The sequence below is a fragment of the Scophthalmus maximus genome, chromosome 7, assembly GCF_022379125.1.
Source record: "Scophthalmus maximus strain ysfricsl-2021 chromosome 7, ASM2237912v1, whole genome shotgun sequence".
NCBI lineage: Eukaryota > Metazoa > Chordata > Actinopteri > Pleuronectiformes > Scophthalmidae > Scophthalmus > Scophthalmus maximus.
In genome coordinates, this window is record NC_061521.1 from 15,367,415 (window position 1) to 15,390,776 (window position 23,362).

Sequence of the window (23,362 nt, forward strand, 5' to 3'; positions counted from 1 at the left end):
CAGACTGTGTAATGATATCACTTGCACTGGATCTGATGTCTGACCTCATTACCAGAGTTTAATTGCGTTGCTAACAGAGTTTCAGTTCTTCTTTTCTCTGCCCTCTTTCTGTTTTTGACAGCCCTCCAAAAGAATTTCTGTGATACTTAGAAAACTAAATTTATTCATTTCCAATGCATTTTGCACTGTTTACTGTTGTATGTAAACACATGCAGATCATCAACAGGTCATAATTAAAAAAATAACAACACAAAAATGATTTTCTGTCAATTTTCATCAGTTTAAAGTAAATACTGTTATATTCAATCCATAGATAACATTGATTTATTTGTACATTTTGTGATTGTTCCATGACAGTTGGAAAAGTTATACTATATTTTCGGGTTAATCAACATTTAATTTAAATTGGTTACCGAACTGCCACTTCAGCTCAAACAACAACAATGAATTTGAACGTGAATTATTTTTGTATTAAAAAAAAATGACAGGTGAATATTGATAGGGGAATAATTTGAAATAGAAAGGAGTGTAATAAATCAGCAGTTAATTAACACCTTTTAAATATACCTGGTCCTTATCACATTATGTTTATTACAGATGAGTGTGAAAAAGCTTCACTCCATATGTAAATAATGATGGTGATGTTCACACTTTTAATTAGGTCATGTTGTTTTTTTTTAAACATTCACTGCACTATTATAGGCAATAATTTAAAAGTGACAATTTTACCTTTGAATTTTTATATTGGTGATCTCACTCATCAAATTTGTGTGAAGCCACATTTTTGGGGGGGATAACTATAAAGCACTGGGCATTACGTCTCAGGGGAAATATTTATTTTCTATTTGTGCAGGCTGTTTCGATGCTTTGAATCAAGAAAAGCTGCCCCCTCGCCCCAACTTGTGGCGAGCTGTGTGACCTGAAAAACAGTCGTAACCTGCCCTCCACCAGGAAGAAAATAACTCTCTTTCATGCCATGATACCACATGAAATATGAATAATGAAAACAAACAGAATTGTGGTGTAAATAGGAGGCACGGCTGGGGCTCGGTGCTGCAGTTAGTGGCTCTGTTCCTTCGCTATCACCAGCTTTCTCCCTCCCACACAGCTCAAGAGGTAGTTTCATCTGAGTTTCCAACTCTGCGCCCGAGCCACTGCCCTCCATAACCCTCACACCCTCAGGAAGCTACCACTGGGTCGTGGGGAACAGGCCACCGCTGTTAATGGGGTTGCTCTTTGAAAACATCACAACACAAGTAAACAGGCCACTCCGTTGTGTATTAAGTGCAGTGAAACTTTGAGTAAAAGTATCATGGTGGGTAAAGGTTACTGGCAGAAGGTATCCGAGTGTGTGTGCAAACAGCGGTCTTTGTACAGGTGCCGTGAAAGAGACAGTGTGCTGTTGAAAAAAAAAAAACCTCATTACTACCCTTCCCATTTTCTTGGGCTCATATAGTGTTGCGATGTGCCCTTGAAAACAGACCCCAATTAATTCTTTGCATTGTGCATGAGGATAGATTTTCCAATATTCTCATCATGAAAGAGCAATTATAATTCCATGATTCATATGCACACTCCATTTGAAGCAGCCATCCTCGCCCATTGTCAGTTGTCAGAGTAGAGGATAAACCATGAAAAGGCCTAATCCTGCTATGGGCAGCAGGCTTTAATGAGCAGCCTGTCTCAGGCAGAGCCATGTGATACCCTGGCTGGGGCCAGACCAGTGCAACGCGGAGGGCAGCTCCTAATGGAGGGCTCCATGGCTGCCCCTCTGGAGAAGGGCGGAGCCCACTTACGTTGACCTGTTAAGTCAAGTTGCTCTCCTCTGACCCTCCGAAAGATGCCTGGATGTGGGAGATTGCCGGGAAAGCTACAGCACAAACAGCCATGCCGCCTGCAGGCAACGAGGCTCGCTAGAAATGAAAGGGGAAAAAAAGAAGAAAACGCCAGCTCAGAACAAGAGACTGCAGTCTGTGAAAGATGTAAATTCAAAGCAAAAGCAGCAGAACTTTAACCTATGGGCTATTATACAGCAAGTGAAACAGAGCTGCCTCTTGGAATTAGGGGGACAATAGGGAGTTGAGGCCAGGGGCATTTAACCATTGGACATCTAGTGTATCAGATCCCAATCTTAATGACATCAGTGACCGAAGCTTTGCAGAAACTCTGATCTCTGGTGGCATAAAGAAAGGGCCACGGCCAGAGGGGATTACAGAAATACATGGAAAAAAATATGAAAAATATGAAAAAAAAGAAAGGATAATGAAAAGAGGTTATGAGAACTAGGGGAATATTATTGCTGGACTTCACAAAGATGCAGAGGGGAGGAAAAAGCTGTGCAAATAGTCACTGGATTGCAAAGTCAATAATACGTGCAATCTTCACAGACAGAAAGCCATAATCAAAAAAAAAAATCTATATTGAGGGTGAATGCCAGAGTTTTTGAAAATGTCAGTGGAGTGTGTTTGCAGAAGGGCAGGAATGACAGATGAAGAGCAGGGAGGTGAGTGGCAGCGACACGAGGACAGGCGGACTCTGTGCTGATGAGGTCCTGGACACAGAGAGGAGGCAAAGTGCAGCCCTGGGCCAGCGGAGCACTCTGCCTCAGCCTGCCCCCTACAGAAAAGCCAAGAGGAGTCAGCAGTGCTACTGCTTTCTAATGGGAGCCATTCACTTAAAATTCATAGGTTAACAAGACAGTAGGCAGTCCGGATTGCTAAATGGTAGCAAGAGTGATTTGTGAAGACACTTTAAAATCTTTAAAAATGACTTTTCCTTCCAGGTGCAGTCCCATAAATACAATGCTTTGTGCGACCAGGCAAACACAGAGAACCGGCTGATTGTGGCGGAAATGCAGTTTTTGTGAACACAAGGAGTTGAGTCATTTTAGAGATATAGATATTTTCCATTTCCAACCCTGACAAAAATGCAGTGAAATGGGGGGCCTTTTTTTCGATTTCTGTCTCGTAAATCCTTTTCAAACGCAATTCCTATTCTTCTTTTGAGGTCTTTTAAGTCATTATAAATGTTTTCTCTCTCTCTCCCTCTGCCTAGCTTTAGTCGTCTTGAATAAAATAAGTGCAGATTTGCTGGAAATCAGTGGCTTTTGTGTGTGGCTGCAGGAGCATGGTGAAATGTTTGGACACTAATACCCATTCATTTCGGTAGCTCCATAAATAAAAGCTGCCAGCTATGCGGCTGCCGTGAAGTGGTATTCTTTGGTGCTCAGCAGGATGTCCTGTTCACATTAGCGCAGCAGGGAAAACTGGCCGGAACAGCCAGACAACTAAATCAAGACATTGTCAACTTCTGACAAAATTGCTATAGGGGGGAAAACCGGTTTTAAGAGGGGTTGTGCATGTGTGGCTGTGTGCATGTTGCAGTGTGTCTGTGTGTTTGTAAGAAAGAGAGACACAGAGAGGGAGAGCAAGAGAATGAGAGAACAACAGAATCATGTGGGAGATACATCTTTTCAAAATGCTGTGTATTCTGAAAAAAAATATTCTTAACAGTGTAACAACATGGGGCTGACATGAATGAGGAAGTTTTGCTTGAATGGAAATGACAGTGCTTAGCTCAAGAAACACTCATCTCCTGCTGTTTTTTTCCTCAATCCATGCCAAAAAGGATCAATTTTCCAATATGTACCAATGTTTTGAAATTTTTTCAAATTGCTATATGATAGAAAATCCCCTGCAATATATTCCAAGTTATATTATATTATATATATATATATATATATATATATATTCCAAATCCACTGCCTGGTTTTGACTTGTTTTTTTATTTTATGCCACCTCATTAACAACTGAAAATAAGTCTCCTGTCAGCACATAACTGAACTAATCCCCCTAAACCAACAGAAAAAAAAGATCAAAGGTAAATCTTTGAGCATCTGTGCTAAACTTACACCAGGTCAGGGCAAACAGCACACGTGACCGTCATAGAGCGAACTCCTTTAAACAACGTCCCAGCCCTGGGCAAAGTTTGCAGGTGGTCGATTGCCTGGTCTTCACAGAGGTTAGCTCTTAGGGAGCACTGAAGTCTGAAGGTCTGATAGACAGTCCTATCATCAGAGGAGACCTTAGTGCCAACAAGACCCAGATAATGTCAACTCTGTCCTCAGTTAAGTACATAACACAGCAAGAGCTCTTGGATGTGCTGCCCAGAACAATGTACGGGGAGAAGGGAAATGCCGCACCAGGGCCACAGCTGGGACATACCATGGCAGTGGGCCTGCCATTTTGATTAGGGGTAAGTAAGCCTTTTAACTTAGTTAGACTGAGAGGGGGGGAAGGCAGGGTGGAGTTTTCTATTCATATCTTTTCAGCCTTATAAAGCCTACTTGACAACACAGTGGTTCAACACTTCCCTACAATGGGGAAGTGAACCATTACGGTGAATGTCAGAGGCCTAATGTCTACTGCAGATTATATGTGGAGGATAAGAATGAAATGAGGTTTGGCAGTGTCACTGTGAGGTTGCGGCTGGATTTTGTGTATCTCGAGGCATCCTGGAGCCCATCCAGGCTGCCCCTCTTTTGGAGTTCTGTGAACTGGAGATGAGAAGTGCTCCCTCTTTCTGCAGGCTCTAAGTTGGAGTCTTTGCTGTAGGGTTCAGTGGACCTTGAGAAAACACCAGTGCATCCGTCACCATCATCCCTCCTGGGACAAAGCTGGCTGGCCACTTCTGAAGCGCCAGTGACCCAAGGCCTGAACCCTGCTGCTCTCCATTCCCTGCCCTACGCAGCCACTGGGAATCTGTGACCTCAAGTTCAGCGGGAATCACACACTTGCATTGCAGCTTCAAAAGCAGTGGCTGGCTCTGTCATGTTTTTAAACTGTGTTGTGCCCTCCACGCGCTCTGGGCAAATTAACAAAACAAAATATTGATAAGCACACTATCTCTGTTTAAAAAATATATTCTGTCAAAAGAGGCAAAGACATATCATAGAAACAAAGATCTGCTTTCTTTTTTTTTTATAAACATTTGGTCCTCTACATCGAAAACATTACATGAAAATATGAAAACAGTTATGAATTTTGTAATAGGCTTCTTACTGCATCCAAGCCCAGATGGTTCTTAATTGGTTGGCAAAGGGAGCAAGAGGTCTTTTTTTGAGGCGTGAGTGTGTGATTGTTGCTGCTGAATTGCTGCTATGAAAGGCTGGCTGCGTGATGTGGAGATGGAACAGTGTGAGAACAGGTCACACAAAGGAGCCACCAGCCTTGCACACGGGGGGATACTGGGGGTGCATGGAGTATGTCTGTTGGAGGAGCAGGGAGGAGGAGGGGGGACACACGAAAGACAGCTTAAGATGAGAAAGTGGAGACATGTAGGAGGTGGTCATACATAAAGTCTACCAAGAGAGTGAGAAAGTCATTAACTGTTTCTATCCAGTGACAACATGTACTTTAATGTGATGTTGTTTATATACTCAACAATTCATCCAACTACTTTTAACTTGAAGTTCACTGTCCTGTGAAACAACACCAATTAAACATATAACTAAGCCTCTTTGCTGCCTCTAAGTATATGTATAATTACTATTTATGCACATCAATACAAAATCAATATCCCCAATACTAATATTACCACTTACTGCTTAGTATTTATTTTACGGCCTGAAAGTCAATAATCTATATCATGAATAAAGAATTTCACAACAAATTATCACTATTACAGTTGTATTCGTATATGTATTCCTCGCAAACCATTTGGTACAGGATGTTTCAGTAGACCCATTTTTTTCCAGTTTAGTACACCCCATGAACCAAACGATTAAAGCACTATTAGTGTAATGCAGTCTAATTAAAGTCTACATCTTGGAACATGCTTTGGGAGTGTGCCAGTTGCTGACTGTTACAGTAACAACACCAGTGCAATCAGGTCGGTATTACAATATTAATATACTTGGTAGTGTTATATGTACGTGAGAAGCTGCAAAAGCCTCTAATGTAATAAAAGTCCCCTGCTGAAGCGCAGTTTCAAGTAAATTCTAACAATCCCAGATAAGAAAATAAATTTCATAATATTTTTTTTCTGTGTCAAAATCTAACAAATCTCATCTCCAAAAATTTACACAGCAAATTGGTTTGCGTTCCTATTCTATATAGTTAATTTCAACACACTTCACAATTTCACATATTCCTTCTACGTAAAATAGATTTACGTGAGCTGTCTTCGCTTAATAAAACAGGCTGTGAGTGGGGAGATATAACCAGGAAAGATGAGGACCTAACACTTGTGCAACACCTACTAACAGGATGTCTTTATGGGCAAGGGGCAAAATTAAGCTGTGTCAAAATGGCAGGCCATGGGAGAGGTTGCGGTAGACATCAAATCAACAGCAGTCCAATACAGGATCCCATTATCAATGACACTATATGGGTGCCCCCGGCCAAAAGTCCCCTGCACTGCAGAAGTTAAGGTGTTGCTTGATTCATTAGTGCCTGTGTCTGTGCTCTCTCTTTGTCTAGAGAGGGGGTGAAAACTGAAATCTCTTCTCTTCCTGTCAACACTATGTCACTTTAATTTCTTTTTCTGACGCCCAGTCTTGACACCTGGAAAGGTTTGACCGAGCATGGTAGCAAGGGATCATAGGAGAGTCCTATTTAAAGGGAGTGGTTGACACTGTTGACATTTCATTCTCCCTCTTCCGTGCCGCCTCACCTTTTCTTGAGAGAATAGAGAAAAAAAATTGCATTACAGGCAGATGAAGTTGTTCATTGTTTGAAAGAGCGGATAATGATCAGTCATAACTCAGATCTTCTTTAAAAATGTGGCCAGACACTGACACTATCATCTGCGTGTTTTCAAAAACTGATCGCAGATGGCCATGGGAGAGAATCTAGATATTAAAATATCTTGCAGCAAATTAAATTAAAGATGCAATCTCACTCACATTATTATTAACAAGCCTAAGGAGCAGACCTAGACAGGGAATTTAATTGATTAAACTTTACTGCAGCCACGACTAAACAAAATTGTTAAAATAACAACTCCTATGCACATTATTGTCTCGCATTTGTGTTGAAGTATTTACAGTATGAAGTCACCCATAATACACTGCTAGAATATAATAGCTGTCAATGGATGCATAGTGCTAATAATGTAATGTGCCCCTCCCTAAGGGAGCTGATCTCCTCATCTGGGTCATGGTGAGTATTAAAAGGGTTAAGGGTGCACAGTAAATTTATTGTGGGTCTTCCAGCACCAATGGGCCAGAGCACTAATGGATGACCTTGGGGTTTGGCTGCTCCAGACTTGAGGAGATCATGTCTCACCACCTCCCTACCACCAGGATGACCCTGGCCCTCTCTGCCCCTGGCCTCAACCTTTAACTCACTGATCTTTGACCAAATTATTAAGCAGACACCTGCCTTCCGGTGTATGGTCAGAGAGGGGGGAGGATTCACTCTGGGTGCTCTAATTTGATGTAGATGTGTGGTGTGACAGTATCCATCTCGCTAAAGACAAACCCATCTGTTAGACTTCCCAGCACTGTGACTTTCACTGATACCTGCACGCAGTGTGATCATTTCACTGTTTACACAGTGGTGTAATATGACTTAAACTTTAATTAGGCTAAATAATCTATTTTAAATCTAGCATCATTATTTTGAATTCGTATAAATGCTTGATTAAGGGCCACATTATCACCACACAATGCTGTGTGTATTTTACAAGGACAGGTCCCTGAGTGAGGGGACAAGTATTTCGGGGAGATAAACTTGGGCCCTACGGTAGCTGCTTCTAGTGAAATTATTAATGTGATATATGTACAATAACTTTAATGTACAGCTCTCTAGGGCAAACATATCAAGTGTGGTAACTACACTCGCTACTAGTATTTGATGAATGATGACAAATTAATACCTCAGTCCAACTAATTTGCTATTTATATATTTCACCCTCAAAGCTCATTAACAACAAGGTAACCTATCCACTTTGCTGTGTCATTTGTAAATTATAAAATGAAAGGAGATAAACACAAAGACACATTGATTGTGTTTTCAATATATTACTACCATTTTATTCTCACCATCTTAAAGTCTCACATATCTGTACTACACACACATTAACCCTGAAGGTGAAGGTGGGACAGAAAATATTGGGAATTTATCAAATATGAAATATAGTCCCCTGTCAAGGGCAATGACGTACAGGGACCAGTCCCAAAGACTGCTATGGACCTTGGGGACCAGTATGTGTCAAACTTGAGGAAAAAAGCAGGAGAAAGAGAAAGAAAAAATTGTGCCATTACGGTATAGCTTGGAAATGACACTGACCTAGGTCTGCCATCGTGCATTGTCCCACCATCTGCACAAATGTGAACTTTGCCTTTAAATCCTGGCTTCTCAATTAACATGTCCAGCTGGGTGGAGAATTCCGTCAGCTCCCTAATATCATTACTGCTACACCAGACTGTGATATAAATATTAAAAAAGTGCCCAGAGCTCTTTGCTTGCTATGTGAGAACTTCCACTTCTCGGGGTTATAATGAATTGCACCCACATAGCAAGGTAACGACAGAACACATGGTCTTATTAGGGCTCCTGCAGACCGTAAGACAGAAAGGATAAATGTCTAGGGCCACCTTTCTTTGTGAGTTCTTATTCTGCTCTACTCATGGGGGATCTCAGACACAAGGCAGCACCTACAACATATCCTCCAACGCTCTACGACAGCAGAGACTCTTTGAGATATTCTAGTGGTCGCAGACAAAGAGGGTTTAGAAAGCATCAAGTCTTCTTCCAAAATGCAAGCTGTGTGGTCTTTGTGATAGCCCCATTACAGCATGAAGGACTCTTACTTTAGGCTGTATGTCTGTGTGTCTCTGTCTGTGTTTGCTTGTATGGATAACTGTACTTTCCAGGAAAAGAGATCTTAAGAGGAAGTCTTTGAATGTAGGACATTGGCGCTGTAGCAGTTAATCTCCCCCCACGGCTTTACAGACGGCTGTGGATTTAGGAGTTGGCATCATAACTGACCAGTGCTGTTTGATTAGATAACAGGGGATCTACTGCAGGCATCAGTCGTCCACCGTGCTGAAATGAAACAGTTTGCTCTCCACCCGTTCTGCTTAGAACACGATGGGGGTTATTCTTCAATACTCCGATGCCACAAGCTGCCAAGCAGCGTCCACCACAGCGACACCACGATCGTGGAGATACTACGCAAAGCACCAGCTTGTACCAGATGTTGGGAATTAGCAGTCCCTTTGGCTGTCATGGCTTGTGCCTTGCAGCTCTCCTTGAGACTCAATGTGTGGGATTGCAGGTGCTGATGAGTTGCCAAGAAGGGTCATGGAAAGACACATAGGTTTAAAAGGAACGGTAACTATGCTGTTACAGCCAACACTGTTTCTGCTATGACCATGTTTTGGGATTTTAATCCAGTCACAATGTAGCCAAGGACGCACACTGGCTCATTATGCTTGGTGAACATGCTGACCAGTGCTTTTTTTTTTTTCAAATTAAAAGAAGTCGAGTCGCACATGTACGAGTCGTCTGAGGGGACAGACTGCGGAACAGGAGGCTCCACATTTTTCTGCAAATGCTGCAAACCCAAGCTCGGCCCTTTGCCTTGTGTGGTGAGGGCCTTTGTTCCCTAAAACGAAATATAGTCTGAGTGCATAGGGGTGGATGTCACTTCAGATACAGATGCATTTGGGGTCTGCATGGGGGAAAATAATGTGCAACAATGATATCTTTGATCATTGCTAGAACTCCCCAACACAGGAACTGTGTCGAGTGTGGTTATCATCAACCCATTTCTATTCCCCCAGCACAAATCATTTCATGGCTCCTTCATCCCATGTGCCAGAACTGGGTTTCAAAAGCAATTTCAGCTGAAAAATAAGGTGCTTTTCTTCAATTTCAAGCCATTTGTATCAGGGTTAGTGTTGTTTACCTAGCTAGTACACTGGTATTTACATACCTCTTTAAAGAAAAAAATGGCCCGGTATGATTTATGGACTGCAGCAAGAGCGCAATTTTCTGTGTCGTACACCTAATCTGAGAGGGTATGGAGAAAGGTCACATTGACCATACAAATACCATGGCCCTTCCACAGAGAGTGGGTGGATATTCATTCTCTTTAAAAAAAAATGTCAGTTAGGTCTGATTTATGATATGCAGAGCACACAGGGCTCGACAACACCTTTGCTTTCAGCCTTATGTCTGGGTCTGATGTTATACAGAGAATGAGAGAAGAGAATAATTTATCCAAAACGATTGTCTTTGATAACAACATGGAAATACAATACATCTACAATATGGTAATGGTTGTTTTTTTTTTGTTTCTTTTCTTTGGTTTTGATTAAATTGCAATGAATAGAAGAGTAATAGAAACAGCAAATGTTATAATTACAAAAGAACAAAGAGGCAAAATAGAGAGAGATGCTGTCAGGTGTTAGGATCAATGCCATGTTTCAGCGTTGTAACCTTTAGCCTCCCCCTTGACTCCAGTGTGATATGATACCATGAGACTGGTAGAAATGGAAAATACATTTTCACGTAGTTACTGAACACGATACTGCTTTGAGGCCTTCTTTCTTCTCCTTAATTTCCCAAAGACATCTTTCCTTTGTGGTGCATGGCATGAATTTGATTTGCACGACAGGAAAGAATAAAGCCTTTTCCAATCACCCTCATGACTTATTAAATTATCATTGCCTACAACGGCCGCATCCTGCCATGGCCAATATTTATTGTCCACACAAAGTTAAGAGTCAATGAGAATCCTTTAATTTTATTATCCATTAAAACCTGACATTGTAAGGTGTATGTTCATTAATATTACTATCAACTCTGTGCTCCATGGTATAGCCGCGTGGCAAGGACGCTTGTCTCTGCTAGAGAGAATATAGGGAAGACTCCCACAAAGGTCAGCCAATTCACAGAACTGCCAAAACACTAAGCAAAAATAATAAAGGGCATCACAATCAAGATATCATCCTGGGACAAACCAACGTGTTGAAATGACAGCATCCAAAACAATTGGGAGGCTGACACAATGTATGCTTTATTTCAGATAAGTTACATTTCAAGCTGCTCCAATTACTTAATGAGAAAAGTGACAACACGAATAACTGTGGTGCACATATATCTTTTTTAGCAGGTTTGTTTACTATTCATACTTTAAAAAAGTAGGATGGGTGAGTTCAGATGTTGGCTCCTTCTGTTTCACAAACCACTGTTACACCACAGTAACACAGTCTGGCTTAAAAGATGCATTTCTGCTCTACATGTGTTTGTGGTTTTGGAGTTTTACTCCGGCGCTGTGGACACATTTGACTGGGAACAAATGGATCTATATAATATAAAGAGGAAAAGTATACAGTGTCAGTTTTGAGATTCCGTTTCATGTTCAGAATTATACGCTCATTATTTACAGTCTGCTCACCCCTTGCATGGACGGACCAATTTATGGGGAAGTAGCGGATCAAGTTCAGTCCTAATGACAACCCCTCACTGACCTCTCCAGAGAAAACAAATGGAGCCCCAAGGTGATGTTTCAATATCACTAACTACTTGGGTGTCCCAGGGAAAGGAACAGATGTAGCCCTGAGGATGAGGAAGGGGTGAGGTGCAGGTCAAGGTCACCATACGCCAAGGTTAGGGTCAGATAAGCACGGCTGGCTCGGGGTCTTCCCATGCCCACAGGCCATAAAAGGGAGGCGTGGACAGAGACTCAAGAGCTATGGATCAAGTGTTATTCCACCGAGGGCCTGGGGGGGTGGGTGAGGGCAGGGGCACGGAGGTTCAGCTCTGTCATATGCCTGGGTTATAAACTTGCTCTCAGTCCCATTGGCTGCTTTGAGCTGTTGCTGGAAGAACAATTTGTCTAAGATGAGTGTTGCAAATGTGTGGTTCATCTTGTTATGAAATCATTTGCTACTTCTGTCTGGGCTATATATATATATATATATATATATATATATATATATATATAAAAATAAACATATATACATACGGTATATGTACAGTATATGAACTATCTTAGAGTGACTATAATAATCTCTAATTGGAAAAATATCTAACTGAATTACTTCAGGTTATTTGTTGAGACTATGAAATGTCAGACTAAGCCATTAGTTACAGAGGGAGATCCCATGGTATTTGGACGGAATAAATTAGCTCCAGCACATTTATTTTGACTTAATTAATAAGATAACCTAAGCGATTTATTTGATTCCCCAGACTGTATGGCACAATAATAACCTACAGTACGAGATAAATTTGCTAAATGTGTTCAACGAGAGAAGGACAACAGGAACAGAGTGAGACTGCAATTACTGTCATATTCATGGGGAGGAGGATGCTAATAGGGAGATTTTCTGCTCCAGATCAAATCAAATGTAAATGTATCCTGGTGGGTTGTGTTTCCTTTAATTAGAAGGTGCAAGTAGTTTGATAAACTCTTAAAGATTGTGGTTCTTCTGGTTGTCAGCTCATTACATGCATGCTCACTCTGCTGCAGCCCTATGAAGTGCAGTACTATATCAACAATACTCTGCAGTTAAATATGTGAAACATATCCTCACTTAGAGAATGAAATGAGGAGACATTCAATGTCTCCATTCATCAATAATTACTCAAATAAGAATTCCTAAGTAAAGAAGAGTGTTGATCCTCTCTTATTATTCATTTTTCAGGAGAAAAACAAAGTGACCTTTCATATAATGAGGAGATTAAAGGAGGTTTGAAACAGAAGGAAACTAAACAAAGTCTGCTGAATTCTTCAAAGAAAACATTTAGAAAACATTTTTGATTTTAAAAGTTAGTATATGAAAGTAATTTATTCTTCCCTGTGCCCCATAAATACTTGAATTATACTAATGTCACAAAACTGGACTGTAAAACCCTGATCATGGAAACACAAGGAAAAAAATCAACACTATCATTTATCTGATCATAAATAGATAATAGGCTATATTTCATCAAAATAAGTTGTTCATTGGTCAGATAACAGGATTTCAGAAATTGCACTGATGGATGAAGGATAGGCAGGTGACAGAACACACTGTCCAATGAGTAATAATGCAGGATCTTGAATATCACGACAAAAAACCTCTAATAATGAAGGAAGCATCTTTTAAAAAGATACAGAATGGATATAATGTATAATACAAAGTGTCTGCCCCTTTTTGGTTGTGTATTGTTGTAAAGGGAGGCGACGCAGCAGTAGTTTTTTGCTATAACAATAGAACTTTATTTAAGCAACTTTTGTAATATAAAAAAAAGATTTGACAACTTTAGTAGTGATACTGTATGTGTGTGCGAGTTATTTACTTTTTGGGTAAAAATAAGAAACTGAAATAGTTTTAAGAACAGTGCTTGTTTTGTGCTACAGCCCCTTACAATATGTAGATTTATATTCAGAAATAATATACTGGAAAATCACAGCAAGTATTGTGTATGAATGAAATCTTTTAAAATATTTTGTGCAAAACAAGTAGTCTAGACAGTGATTAAACTAAGGTGCATTAATCCATCATTTTTACTCACCACCTTTATTTTATTGATGACTGGATGACAGCGAAGCCTTGGTGCATTGATCCACTATATTACTATAATATCTCCATATATATATATATATATATATATATCAAAGATAACTAAAGCTGCTACCACCAGGTTCATTACTGATCAATGATGATGATGTGTTTATTGTGTCATCGTTGTGGACGCCTCCTTTATTGTCACTGCTGTTTTAATGAGATCTTAAGAAACACTGTTGACAGTGTGTATATTAACATTAATAACTGCGTGAAAGTGAACTGACTGTTGTCCTAAAAATGTGATAGGCTGAGTTAGCGTCAACATGTAGCTAGTAAAACAGTGAGAGGAGCCACACAAGACATGAGGAACAGATAATACCATTGACAAGGAGAGAGAGAGGGAGAGAGATGACTCCACAAAGGTTGCTCCGTTTTTGTAGTCAATTATTGACATTTAAACACACGTTTCAAACGTCACTGATAAAATTACGTGAGATAATGGTGAGCGGGCTGCTTACACCGGCATGCAATTATAACCATAATTAGATGCAAAAATGCAAATGTCTTTGTGCGTGCTCCAGCCTCCTTTTGTGGGGTGCCGCGGCGTCTGTGGTGGATGATAGATGCTATGCTGGTGGTGGTAGACAGAATGGTGACATGTGGGAGTGGGAGCAAGCAGAGAACAGAAATGGGGCAAATATGCCACACACCCTCACAAAAGTAAATCCCACAACTGCCCGAGCTAATGCTTCCCTGAATGCTTTCCAAATCTATACAGTTAATTAATTGATACGTATAGTTTTCAGCTAGTAGGGAAATACATAGTTTACAGGCTGTTTTGAAACAGAAAGATATTCAAATATTACTGCATGAAGTCTTTGCTGAAATCCACCCTTAAAATCTAAATAATATGAGAACGAATTCCTTTTGGCTGCGTCCCTCGTTTGGAGGTTCGCACATTTCCAGACCTGTCGCCCACCCCTCTACCTCTGGAGGCTGATAAGAATGGGACACAAAACATGCTAGCAGTCATGCTGTTTGTTAGAAGCAATTAATTTCTCAGAGGCCTTCATTCCATTCAGGGTAAGCTTTTGTGCTCTAAATCCCACTATTCTGAGCTTCTCTTGTGCCACGTAGGAGGGTATGAGAGAGTGGAGGATCGGAAAAGAGAGGGAGCGACCGAGACAGAAGCTTTGGATGACAGATTATCTTGGGCCAGTTAAGCATGTAATTGCTCAAATGAGTTAAAATCCCTTCAAATGTCTGTCTCTGCACCTCATCACACCACTTCATACACTCAAATATTTGACAATTGACAAAGATAAAGCGAAAGGGGTCTTCAATAGCCATTGCCAAGACTTTTTATTTTTTGGATAAAGGAATTATATTATTCACTAGATTTCTATATGTGTTTAAATTAAAGGGCGGAAAATGCTGTCACGCAGGCCTTCAATTCTTGACTGACTCTCCTAAAACTTTATTTGTTAATCGGTTAATAGAAGCAGTGTCAGTGCCTTTAAAGACCTTCCATCGCCGCTCACTGTGATATTCTGTGATTTGAAGATCACCTGGGAATCACACCACCAATGGTACTGCGGCATACTGTCTATAAACAATAATGCTGAGGATCAAAGAGCAGGGTGGATATGTCGAGGCAGAGGGATTGTGATACAGAGCAACAGACACAGCAGTGCACAGATTCAAATCTGGAGAATGTGTGCCTTCCTCTTGCCAAGCCTTTTTCACATAGCCACTGTTGCTCCAGACTAAGGCTGATGGATCCATGCCTTAGAGGGAGAAGCTGCTTGCATGCCAGACTTCTCAGGGTCACTGAATGGACTGTTCTCTTGTGCTTTCATTTTTCAATTTAATCATTAGTCTAATCGCAGCTTTACAGAGATTTCCCCCACTGTATCACATCAAAGACTTGCAAAGAATTGCATTGTCTATGGCATTTAGATGAAATTCGACAGTATTAAGATGTAGTTATTGCTTACTTTGGGATAAATTAAATAATTATTTACGTCAAGTAATTATCTACCGAGAAAGATGTTTGGATAAAACAAAGACTTTTTAATTTTTTTTATGTGTGATCGAAAACTAAACGTAAAGAACACGATGGGCAGGGGCAATATGGGGACTTTTTGCCAGGTGTATTTGGCTCTTGCCAAATACCACCCTCAGAGCAGAGAGGGTGTCCTGCATTGCTTCCCTGAATGAATGCTAATGAGGGCGTGTGTGTATGTCTGAATGTTATTCACACCACATCAAACTGGGCCTGCAAAGAGGTGCAAAACTGGGGCTGGCAGCCTCCCAAACCAAAACGACCTGGAAGAATGTCAGACATTACATGTGCCTTGGACACAGTACATGCATGGATTATTGTACAGAGAAAAAAAAAATTGTCAGTCTATATTAACAGTCGCACAGCTGTCAAAAAGGGCGGAGCTGTCTCCTGGAGAACTGTTAATGTTTCAGCTCTTTAATTTTTTACAGCCAAATACCGCAAGAAAAATTATTAATGGTCATAAGTGTGAATGTGGCCATAATGTTCCAATATTTAAGTTTTGTGGATTTAATTAATATCATAGACATGTTGTTTTTTGGATTCCTGTCAAAGAAAAGTTTGGATTTTTGTGTATGAATGTTCTTATTTAGATAATTTGAATGTATTTTGTGAAATTGCTCCACAAGAGGCTCACCTGCTATGATAAGTTTGCAGGATTCAAAGCTCACCTTTGAATTCTGTACAATCTAATGGCCTAAAGTCCTGCGTAACATTTCCACACAAACTGGTCAAAAGTGTGGTGGAAATTAAATTATAACAGGGATCGTACTGATAAATGTATACCTTTATATGATCAACACAAAGAGTTTGAACAAAACTTGAACCAGCTTGTACCACACACAACGCAGCGCAACACAAGACAGATCCACAAACCAATTACAATCATTTAGTGTGGTCTCCTTTGCTAAGGTGAGACATTCTCTGGATTGGCTTCACATTTGCTGACAGCTGATGGGCAGACAAGGTCAGTGAATGTACAAGCTCTCATTTAAAACATAGACACAAGAGCAGAACTGGGGTTAGATGGGTCTATCAGAGCTGTCAATCAATTAATGACAATTATTGAGCAAGGACGCCCGTGGGAGGTGAGAGAGGGAATGAGAATGACCATGGGGGAACAACATGGGGAACGGGACGAATTATGGAGATTGGAAAATAATGACCAAAACTGAATGATATTACCAGCCCACACATGCAGATAGCTTTCTTCCCAGCGTGTGTAAAGTGTGTCAACTGAGCACCATGACAGGGATATGAACCTCGTTTCGCTAATCAAACTATCAAAGAAGATATTCAATAACTTATTAGAATTCACATAAAATACCAAAGAATTTCATGAGCTTAGCTAAATTATGCCCAGACTCAAACGAGCCATAAATTACTTCCTTGGGAAGGATGTGGATGGCGAACGTGAGTGTTTTCACCAGACATATAGAAAGTTAGCATAACACTGCACATATTGAAAGAGCAAGTCAGGAATGGCTCCACACACGGTCGATCATTGAGAAGGCGGCGCCGCTGCCGCTGTTCTCATACAAATAAATACAGGACGGAGTCAATCTCAGTCTAAACTAGGAGTGAAGAGGGAGAGAGAGAGAAAAAAAAGGAGGGAGGGAAAGCATTTTTAAATTCTCCAGCTGGCAGGCTTTAATTTTCCTCCATTCTAATTAAAATGCAAATTAAATTTATAATTAGCAACCACAGTATCCGAGAAACCACCTTGTGTGCAGCCCAAACATATGGGGCAACCAGCGGTGGGCAGCACCGTCTCTACGAGACAACAGAGGTGGGTGGCTGGACCGGGGAGTGTTTGTAGAGGACAGAGCCACTGATCATTGGGCTGGTGACAAGGGAGCAGCACTGTGCTTTAACCTGCTCCTCTCAGCTGGGAGCCCTCGAAGCTCTCCAGGCGCGGTGAGGCAGGGGAGCACGCCCCAGTTTACTCTGCTGTCACTGCCCATGTCACAGGTCATCGCATGTGTCACCGCAGCGAGGCAGCAAGTGCGGTGACCAGCACTGTCAGGGTCAGCTGCTCCAGATCGAAAGGTTCCTGGCGAAAATTAACCTTTGCTGACTCTCAAATAATTAATTTTTCATTGATGGCAATTCTTCGTAAACACAACACCACAACATTTCTTCACCCAGAAAAGGTTTCAGCCTCCACAACCGCACATGGCAGCTGTTGTTTTTTTCTAGCATTTCAAGTGTTAGAGAAGCAACAAGCAAGTTTTTAAAACAATAGAAAAAATTCCAAATGTGGAAATGTGAGACTACATCTTCTTTTGACAATTTTCTTTGATGCTGATGATGGGAAAAAAACAAACTGAGAACACTTTCTGGGCAATTATCAAGAGCAGGAATGACGATGGGACAAAAACTGTAGTTGACCATCTTTTGTTGTTTGACAGAAGTTAGAGCCGGGTCACTGTGGGTCAGAGAGACACTTTCACCAAGGTGCCTGGCTTTTCTACTGACACTGCTGAAACGGCACCATCAATCATCCGTCAGTTGTCACAGCCTGAAACTGAGGTCAGAACAAATCCAAGTCAAAAGAAAAGGCCACATCTTACCATGTGCTTTCGCTCAGCTGGAAAGTCCGCTGGTGACACTGTGTCAAGAGACTGCTATCCCACTCTATAGTCCTCAACCTGTGACTGACTTAGTTGATGAGAAAGTATCATACGACCTCTTCAACGCCCCCGTCCCCTTGTCACCTGAGCTGGACCACCAACTTCCATTACGTAGTTAAGTGTCTCGACTACAAGACAGACTTATCTGGGAAGCTGTCAGGTGAGTTAACTCGCAAAGCTTTTGGGTAGACAATTGGATTTGGCCCGGTGTCACGACTGACACTGTTCCCTCTTACATACTGCTTTGTAAATGACACTCTTTGCTGTGCACTGCCATCACTAGTCATGTACATTTAGAGCCATCAACAGATACAACATTGACAACAATTTAAAGATTTCCTTGTTTAAAGAAAACCCAAGCAACTTCCATTAATGGATTTTTAGCCCTTTACTCTTTGGACCCTCACAGACCAAGGCAAAAACTAGGACCAAACATCTTGCTAGTTGAAAATCAGCACACTGGATAAGCTTTTCACTTTACGACATTGTTAGTGTATGACATCTTCCTGTGTGTCTGCCTGGGCTGACGGAGTTGAGACACAAAAGAAACCTTTCTATTAAGATATCCTAACTGCAGCGGTAGACAGAAAAGTCAAAATGATATACGACTTAACCAAAGCGACAGTCACTGTTGCACAAAACACGGTTTCTAAATATAATCCTCCATTGTTTCCCTTCTTCTTGCTAGCTGTTTGGTCGTGCCACCTGTTGCCTTGTTAATCATGCTGAGAAGATACTCATAAATCATAACATTCTTCAATTAATCAAGCTGTCAGCTTCTAGGTGAGGGGTCATGCATGGAGGAGACAGAGGTCATCGGTGTGGTGTGAAAGGGTCATGGTTGTGTGGCATCTCTTATTCTTGGGAAGTGTCAGTAGTGGAGCCAGTGGAACAAAGGAGAAATCAAAGTCCAAGGGACACGAGAAAGGGGGGTTTGCTGGAGGCGGCAGGGGCAGCCACACCAGAGCCAGAGAAAAGAACCAGGGTGCAAAGCATAAAGCCAGTCAAATTGACCTGTCATTACATCAAGAGAGCCGTGCCAAGCTGCTACATTATCGCACTCGCCATACCCTTTTAGATGACAGAGTTCCCGCAACTTACCAGGTTCCTGCAGCTCCCCATTTGCATAATTAACAAGTCATTCATGTGTCATTCATTTGACTTCTATTCATTTGCAGGAGACTTCAGATTAAATAGAATACACTGTATCTGGCGATTTCAACGCAGTGTCACACGCTTATTACCAAAAAAACACAATTCCATGTCTATTGCTAACACATCTCACTGATTCAAGCTTAACGACAAAGAAACAGACACAATTGTCTGCACAAAACACTGAATTGTGTTTATGTGTAATTGCGTGACAGGCATATGCAGTTACGAGTCAGGTTGACACGGATATGGGAGAGCAAGTTCAACAATGCTGGCTTTGCTCAAGTCAGTGGACTTCCAAAATGCCCAGAGGCAGAACTGACATTTTCCTTGTTTCAGTGAAGACGGTGGCTCCAAACGGTGCGTAACGGAGAGAAATCATTTGATGTGCTGCTGCTCAGAAGTCGAAGGAGAATTCAGAATCTTCTCTTGAGAGAAAAATAAAGACTAAAAATGCTCAGGAAAATGTTTCTTAAAACTACATTCTTCAAATATCAAAACTAAAATTGTTCATCATTAAGGCATTATTTTGAAATATTTACTAACTGAACGATTAATCCTGCTGCATTTTACGTGTAAGCATTAATTTACTGCTGTAACTAGTTGAAGTAGGGAATATTTAACATACAGTTTATTTAAACTACCACATCATATTTATGAGCCAATTTTATATATTTTAAAAATAAAAAATTGTCAAAGATCTGTAAAATAACTTATCTAAAGCTATGATGTGTACGTAGAGGAGTAAACAGTACAATCCCTCCGTGTGGGTTAGGGTTAGGCATTGTAGAGTACAACTATACAGTAATATCAACTTCATACATACAACAAAATGGAAATACTTAAACTACAAGTAACATTTATACTTTTTTCCAGATTCAAAGACAATTGACGTGCTGGGATAAATTCTATGTGCATAATCTCCATCTCCACACATGATTTCTACCTGCAATCTAGACAATGTAAAGGCAGCCCCCTACAATATACGCTTTATTGTATTGAGCTTATTTTATTGAAAAAGCTCAAACAAGCTTCAAAAAGGAGGCATCGTACATGTAGGTCTGAAGTCCATAAATACGCTTATAAATAAGTTATTTATTATGCTTCCTTAGTTCAGCAACAGTTCAGCAACGTGGATTTATGAACTAAATGTGAAATGGTTATTTCCAAATTGTGAAAAATAAGTAGCAGAATGAACGCACCTCTTCCCAACTCTTCGGCTCATGAGGGTGAATTAACATCATACATTTTGAATGTGGAAATTATTCTTAACATTACTTTCTCCCAAATTGCCCCATTCATTTCAATAAAAGCATGCCATTTGCAGATACATGCCAATCTTTTCTTGAGCTACACGTCTTAGCAGCAAAGTACAAGTACTTTAACCCAACAGCCTTTTCGTGCACGAGGTCACTCATTGCTGATAATTACAACATCTGTAATTTCCTATCTTAATGTGCTATACATCAAGGCTGAACTTTACCAAGCTCGACATGTCAATCTGTTCCATGTATTTCCCTTTGCATTAGTGACTTTGAATGACATTTAAGTCTCACAAACATTGTTACCAGTCTGTCACTGCCCACTCATCCACTACCTTAGAATCTGCACGAGATTTTAGACAATGATTACTGAGACTTAGGACGTCTAATGCAAGTGTATGTGGGCACATTCAAAACATCTGTAATGAGTCCATGTTGCCACTTAAGTCAATCACTGCTCTTTTGTTTAAATGGGGAAAAAATGTTTCCAAGATTTGCCTGACTATGTCTACATATAAGGGCATACTTTACAATTATGTAAAGATGTGAGAGCACTGTTTTTTTAATTTCACTTAACAATTACGCATTTTAAATGTTTCAGATCAACATAGCTTTGTAAATTGAATACGGAATAAAAACAGTGGTTAGGTAGTGTCTTATACATTTAAAGCATGCAGGACATTCATGCACCATTGCCAATAGTGCTTTTTTTTAACAGTTTGATTAAATGCTTTAATCAATCACAATCCCAGCCTGTTTATTAATCACTTTATCAAGCAGTTGATGCATTGCTGCTTTTAATGGACTCCATTTATTTTGATTTCTCCTCTCTTCATCTTATCGAAAGGGCTCTCCCAATCTGGACAGATAAAAAAAGGGGGATGCAAGAATGCTGGCTGTAGTGGCGAGAGCTCAGACAAGCCGGTCCCTTAACTTCATTACAATCCCTCTGCACAGACTTAACCAATTTATTAGTGGCAATATAGGTCCAGAGCAATGGTAAGGTAAACCACATAGCTTAGCTCAGATAAACAGGCTCCCATTCATTTGTCTCTTCACCTGACATCCTGGTGATGCATGATCCTAATAAGATTAATATCCCCTGGATTTATCCCCTCTATGTTCCTGCAGGCGTCTCTTAATGTTACTCCTCAACGATCTAAGAGTGTTTGCCTGCATCTGTGTGGTAAGAAACTGAAAATAGAAGTAGAAATATAGCAGTTAGGATAATTCAGTCGAGGCTGTATATAACACTTCAGATGTAAATGTTGACAGTAACAACCATTTATCGCACAAAGACGAGGCAGCATATTCTTACACTTGAACTATGAATGAACATTCCTCCCTCCCATGAAGGAGGCTGAAAACTAATTTCTAAAATAGAGGCTTCTCTCTCAACTGCATTTCAAGTTTCTGCTGTATTCAATAACGCATTAAAAGTAGTCATTGAACCTGTCATGGTCTGGTCAGAAATGACCACAATTAGCAAACAATCCATCTCCTTTTAAGCCCCCTCCCAGCCAACCCCGTCACAGCCCAACCACTGCAGCCTCTGGTTTGGATTCACACACACAGACTTTCTGTCTCATCCATATTTCCCCCCGCCTGCCCTTCAGCTTCTCCTCTTCTCTCCATTGTGCGCTAAAAAGCTATTGTCTGCATCATCTGAAACTCTGTTCGCTGTTACAAGGCAGCCGTGAAAAACATGAGAGTGCACAGGTTTGGAACGCTGAATAGAAAATTGTACTTAAGTGGTCTTCTCTTGCCCATCACCTCTACCCTCTACCCTCCTCCACATGAGAAGGGCTACTGGGGTGGGCTGGAAGGGGAAGCCAGCAGGGCAATAGCAAACTTGAAAGCAGCCAACATTTGCAGCACTCTTGAAAAACAAGCATTTCACACCTGAAGCCTTTCATGCAGGGCCTCGAGGCATCCCCTTCAAGGCATTTAATTGGCTATTGCTTCAGAGCTCGTTCAACGCGCCCATTATGGTGAGGCGACAAGCAGCCAAGTATGTCGAATGAAAAGGGTCCTTCTCCCAGATGGGCCTAGCAGTATTAAAAACTGCCCGATCATTTCTTGCTGTTGACTGGCAGGGGCAATTCAGATGTAGGAATATCTACAAATGCTTACAATGAAAAGAGTGAACTGTGCAAGATAGCGACAAAAGACTGGCCTACACAACTTTTTTTCAAATACAGAACTCAGTCACAGAGATTATAATATGTAGAGATTATTTGGCGACACTGACGACTTTATGACATGATTCAAAACGCACACAGCACAGCACAAACTCATCCTACACCAGATAGCTGTTGCAATAACTGACACTCAACTTCAGCTGTCCCGTTTATCAATGGTGACATTTGAACAAGCTGCGAAACATTTCCTTGGTTATTGTCAAATGGTGAAAACATAAAAATACCCCACAGCATGCCTCCACACATCAGACACTTTGATCACTTGCAGTTTTTGAAATGAAGACATTTGTGGCGCCTCTCAACATATATGTCACGCTTTAATCTCAGCCCTGGGACTTGAAGGCTGAAGGCTATGATGTTCCACTTTTGTTTGGCAGTTCTACCTTTAAGATATGGTCTTTTTCCTTCCCCGTGCCATCTGCCATCTGAAGTTTCACCCATATCAGCCTAAGGCATTGGAGCCCTCATTGGCAGTGTTTTTAGGGCACCCTGACTCCCCATGGATGGACAGCCTTGGGGGAACCAGATAAAGTAGGTGTTTA

At 40.9% G+C, this 23,362-nt stretch overlaps 2 long non-coding RNA genes across 6 annotated transcripts in view; one reads left to right on the plus strand and one right to left on the minus strand.

Moving 5' to 3' along the window:
- The window catches only part of LOC118314939, a 105,932-nt gene that overhangs the window by 52,027 nt on the left and 30,543 nt on the right, over nucleotides 1-23,362 (minus strand). For 4 of the 5 annotated variants that reach the window (XR_007031006.1, XR_007031007.1, XR_004794764.2 and 1 more), the window contains exon 5: nucleotides 1,797-1,913. The exons of the other annotated variant lie outside the window; for it this stretch is intronic. This is a non-coding gene — a long non-coding RNA (uncharacterized LOC118314939). The remainder of the gene's footprint in view (nucleotides 1-1,796; nucleotides 1,914-23,362) is intronic. 5 annotated transcript variants of the gene reach the window in all.
- Nucleotides 3,955-5,517, plus strand: LOC124850131. The gene is made up of 2 exons (XR_007031008.1): nucleotides 3,955-4,254; nucleotides 4,588-5,517. It is a non-coding gene; the product is annotated as an uncharacterized LOC124850131 (long non-coding RNA).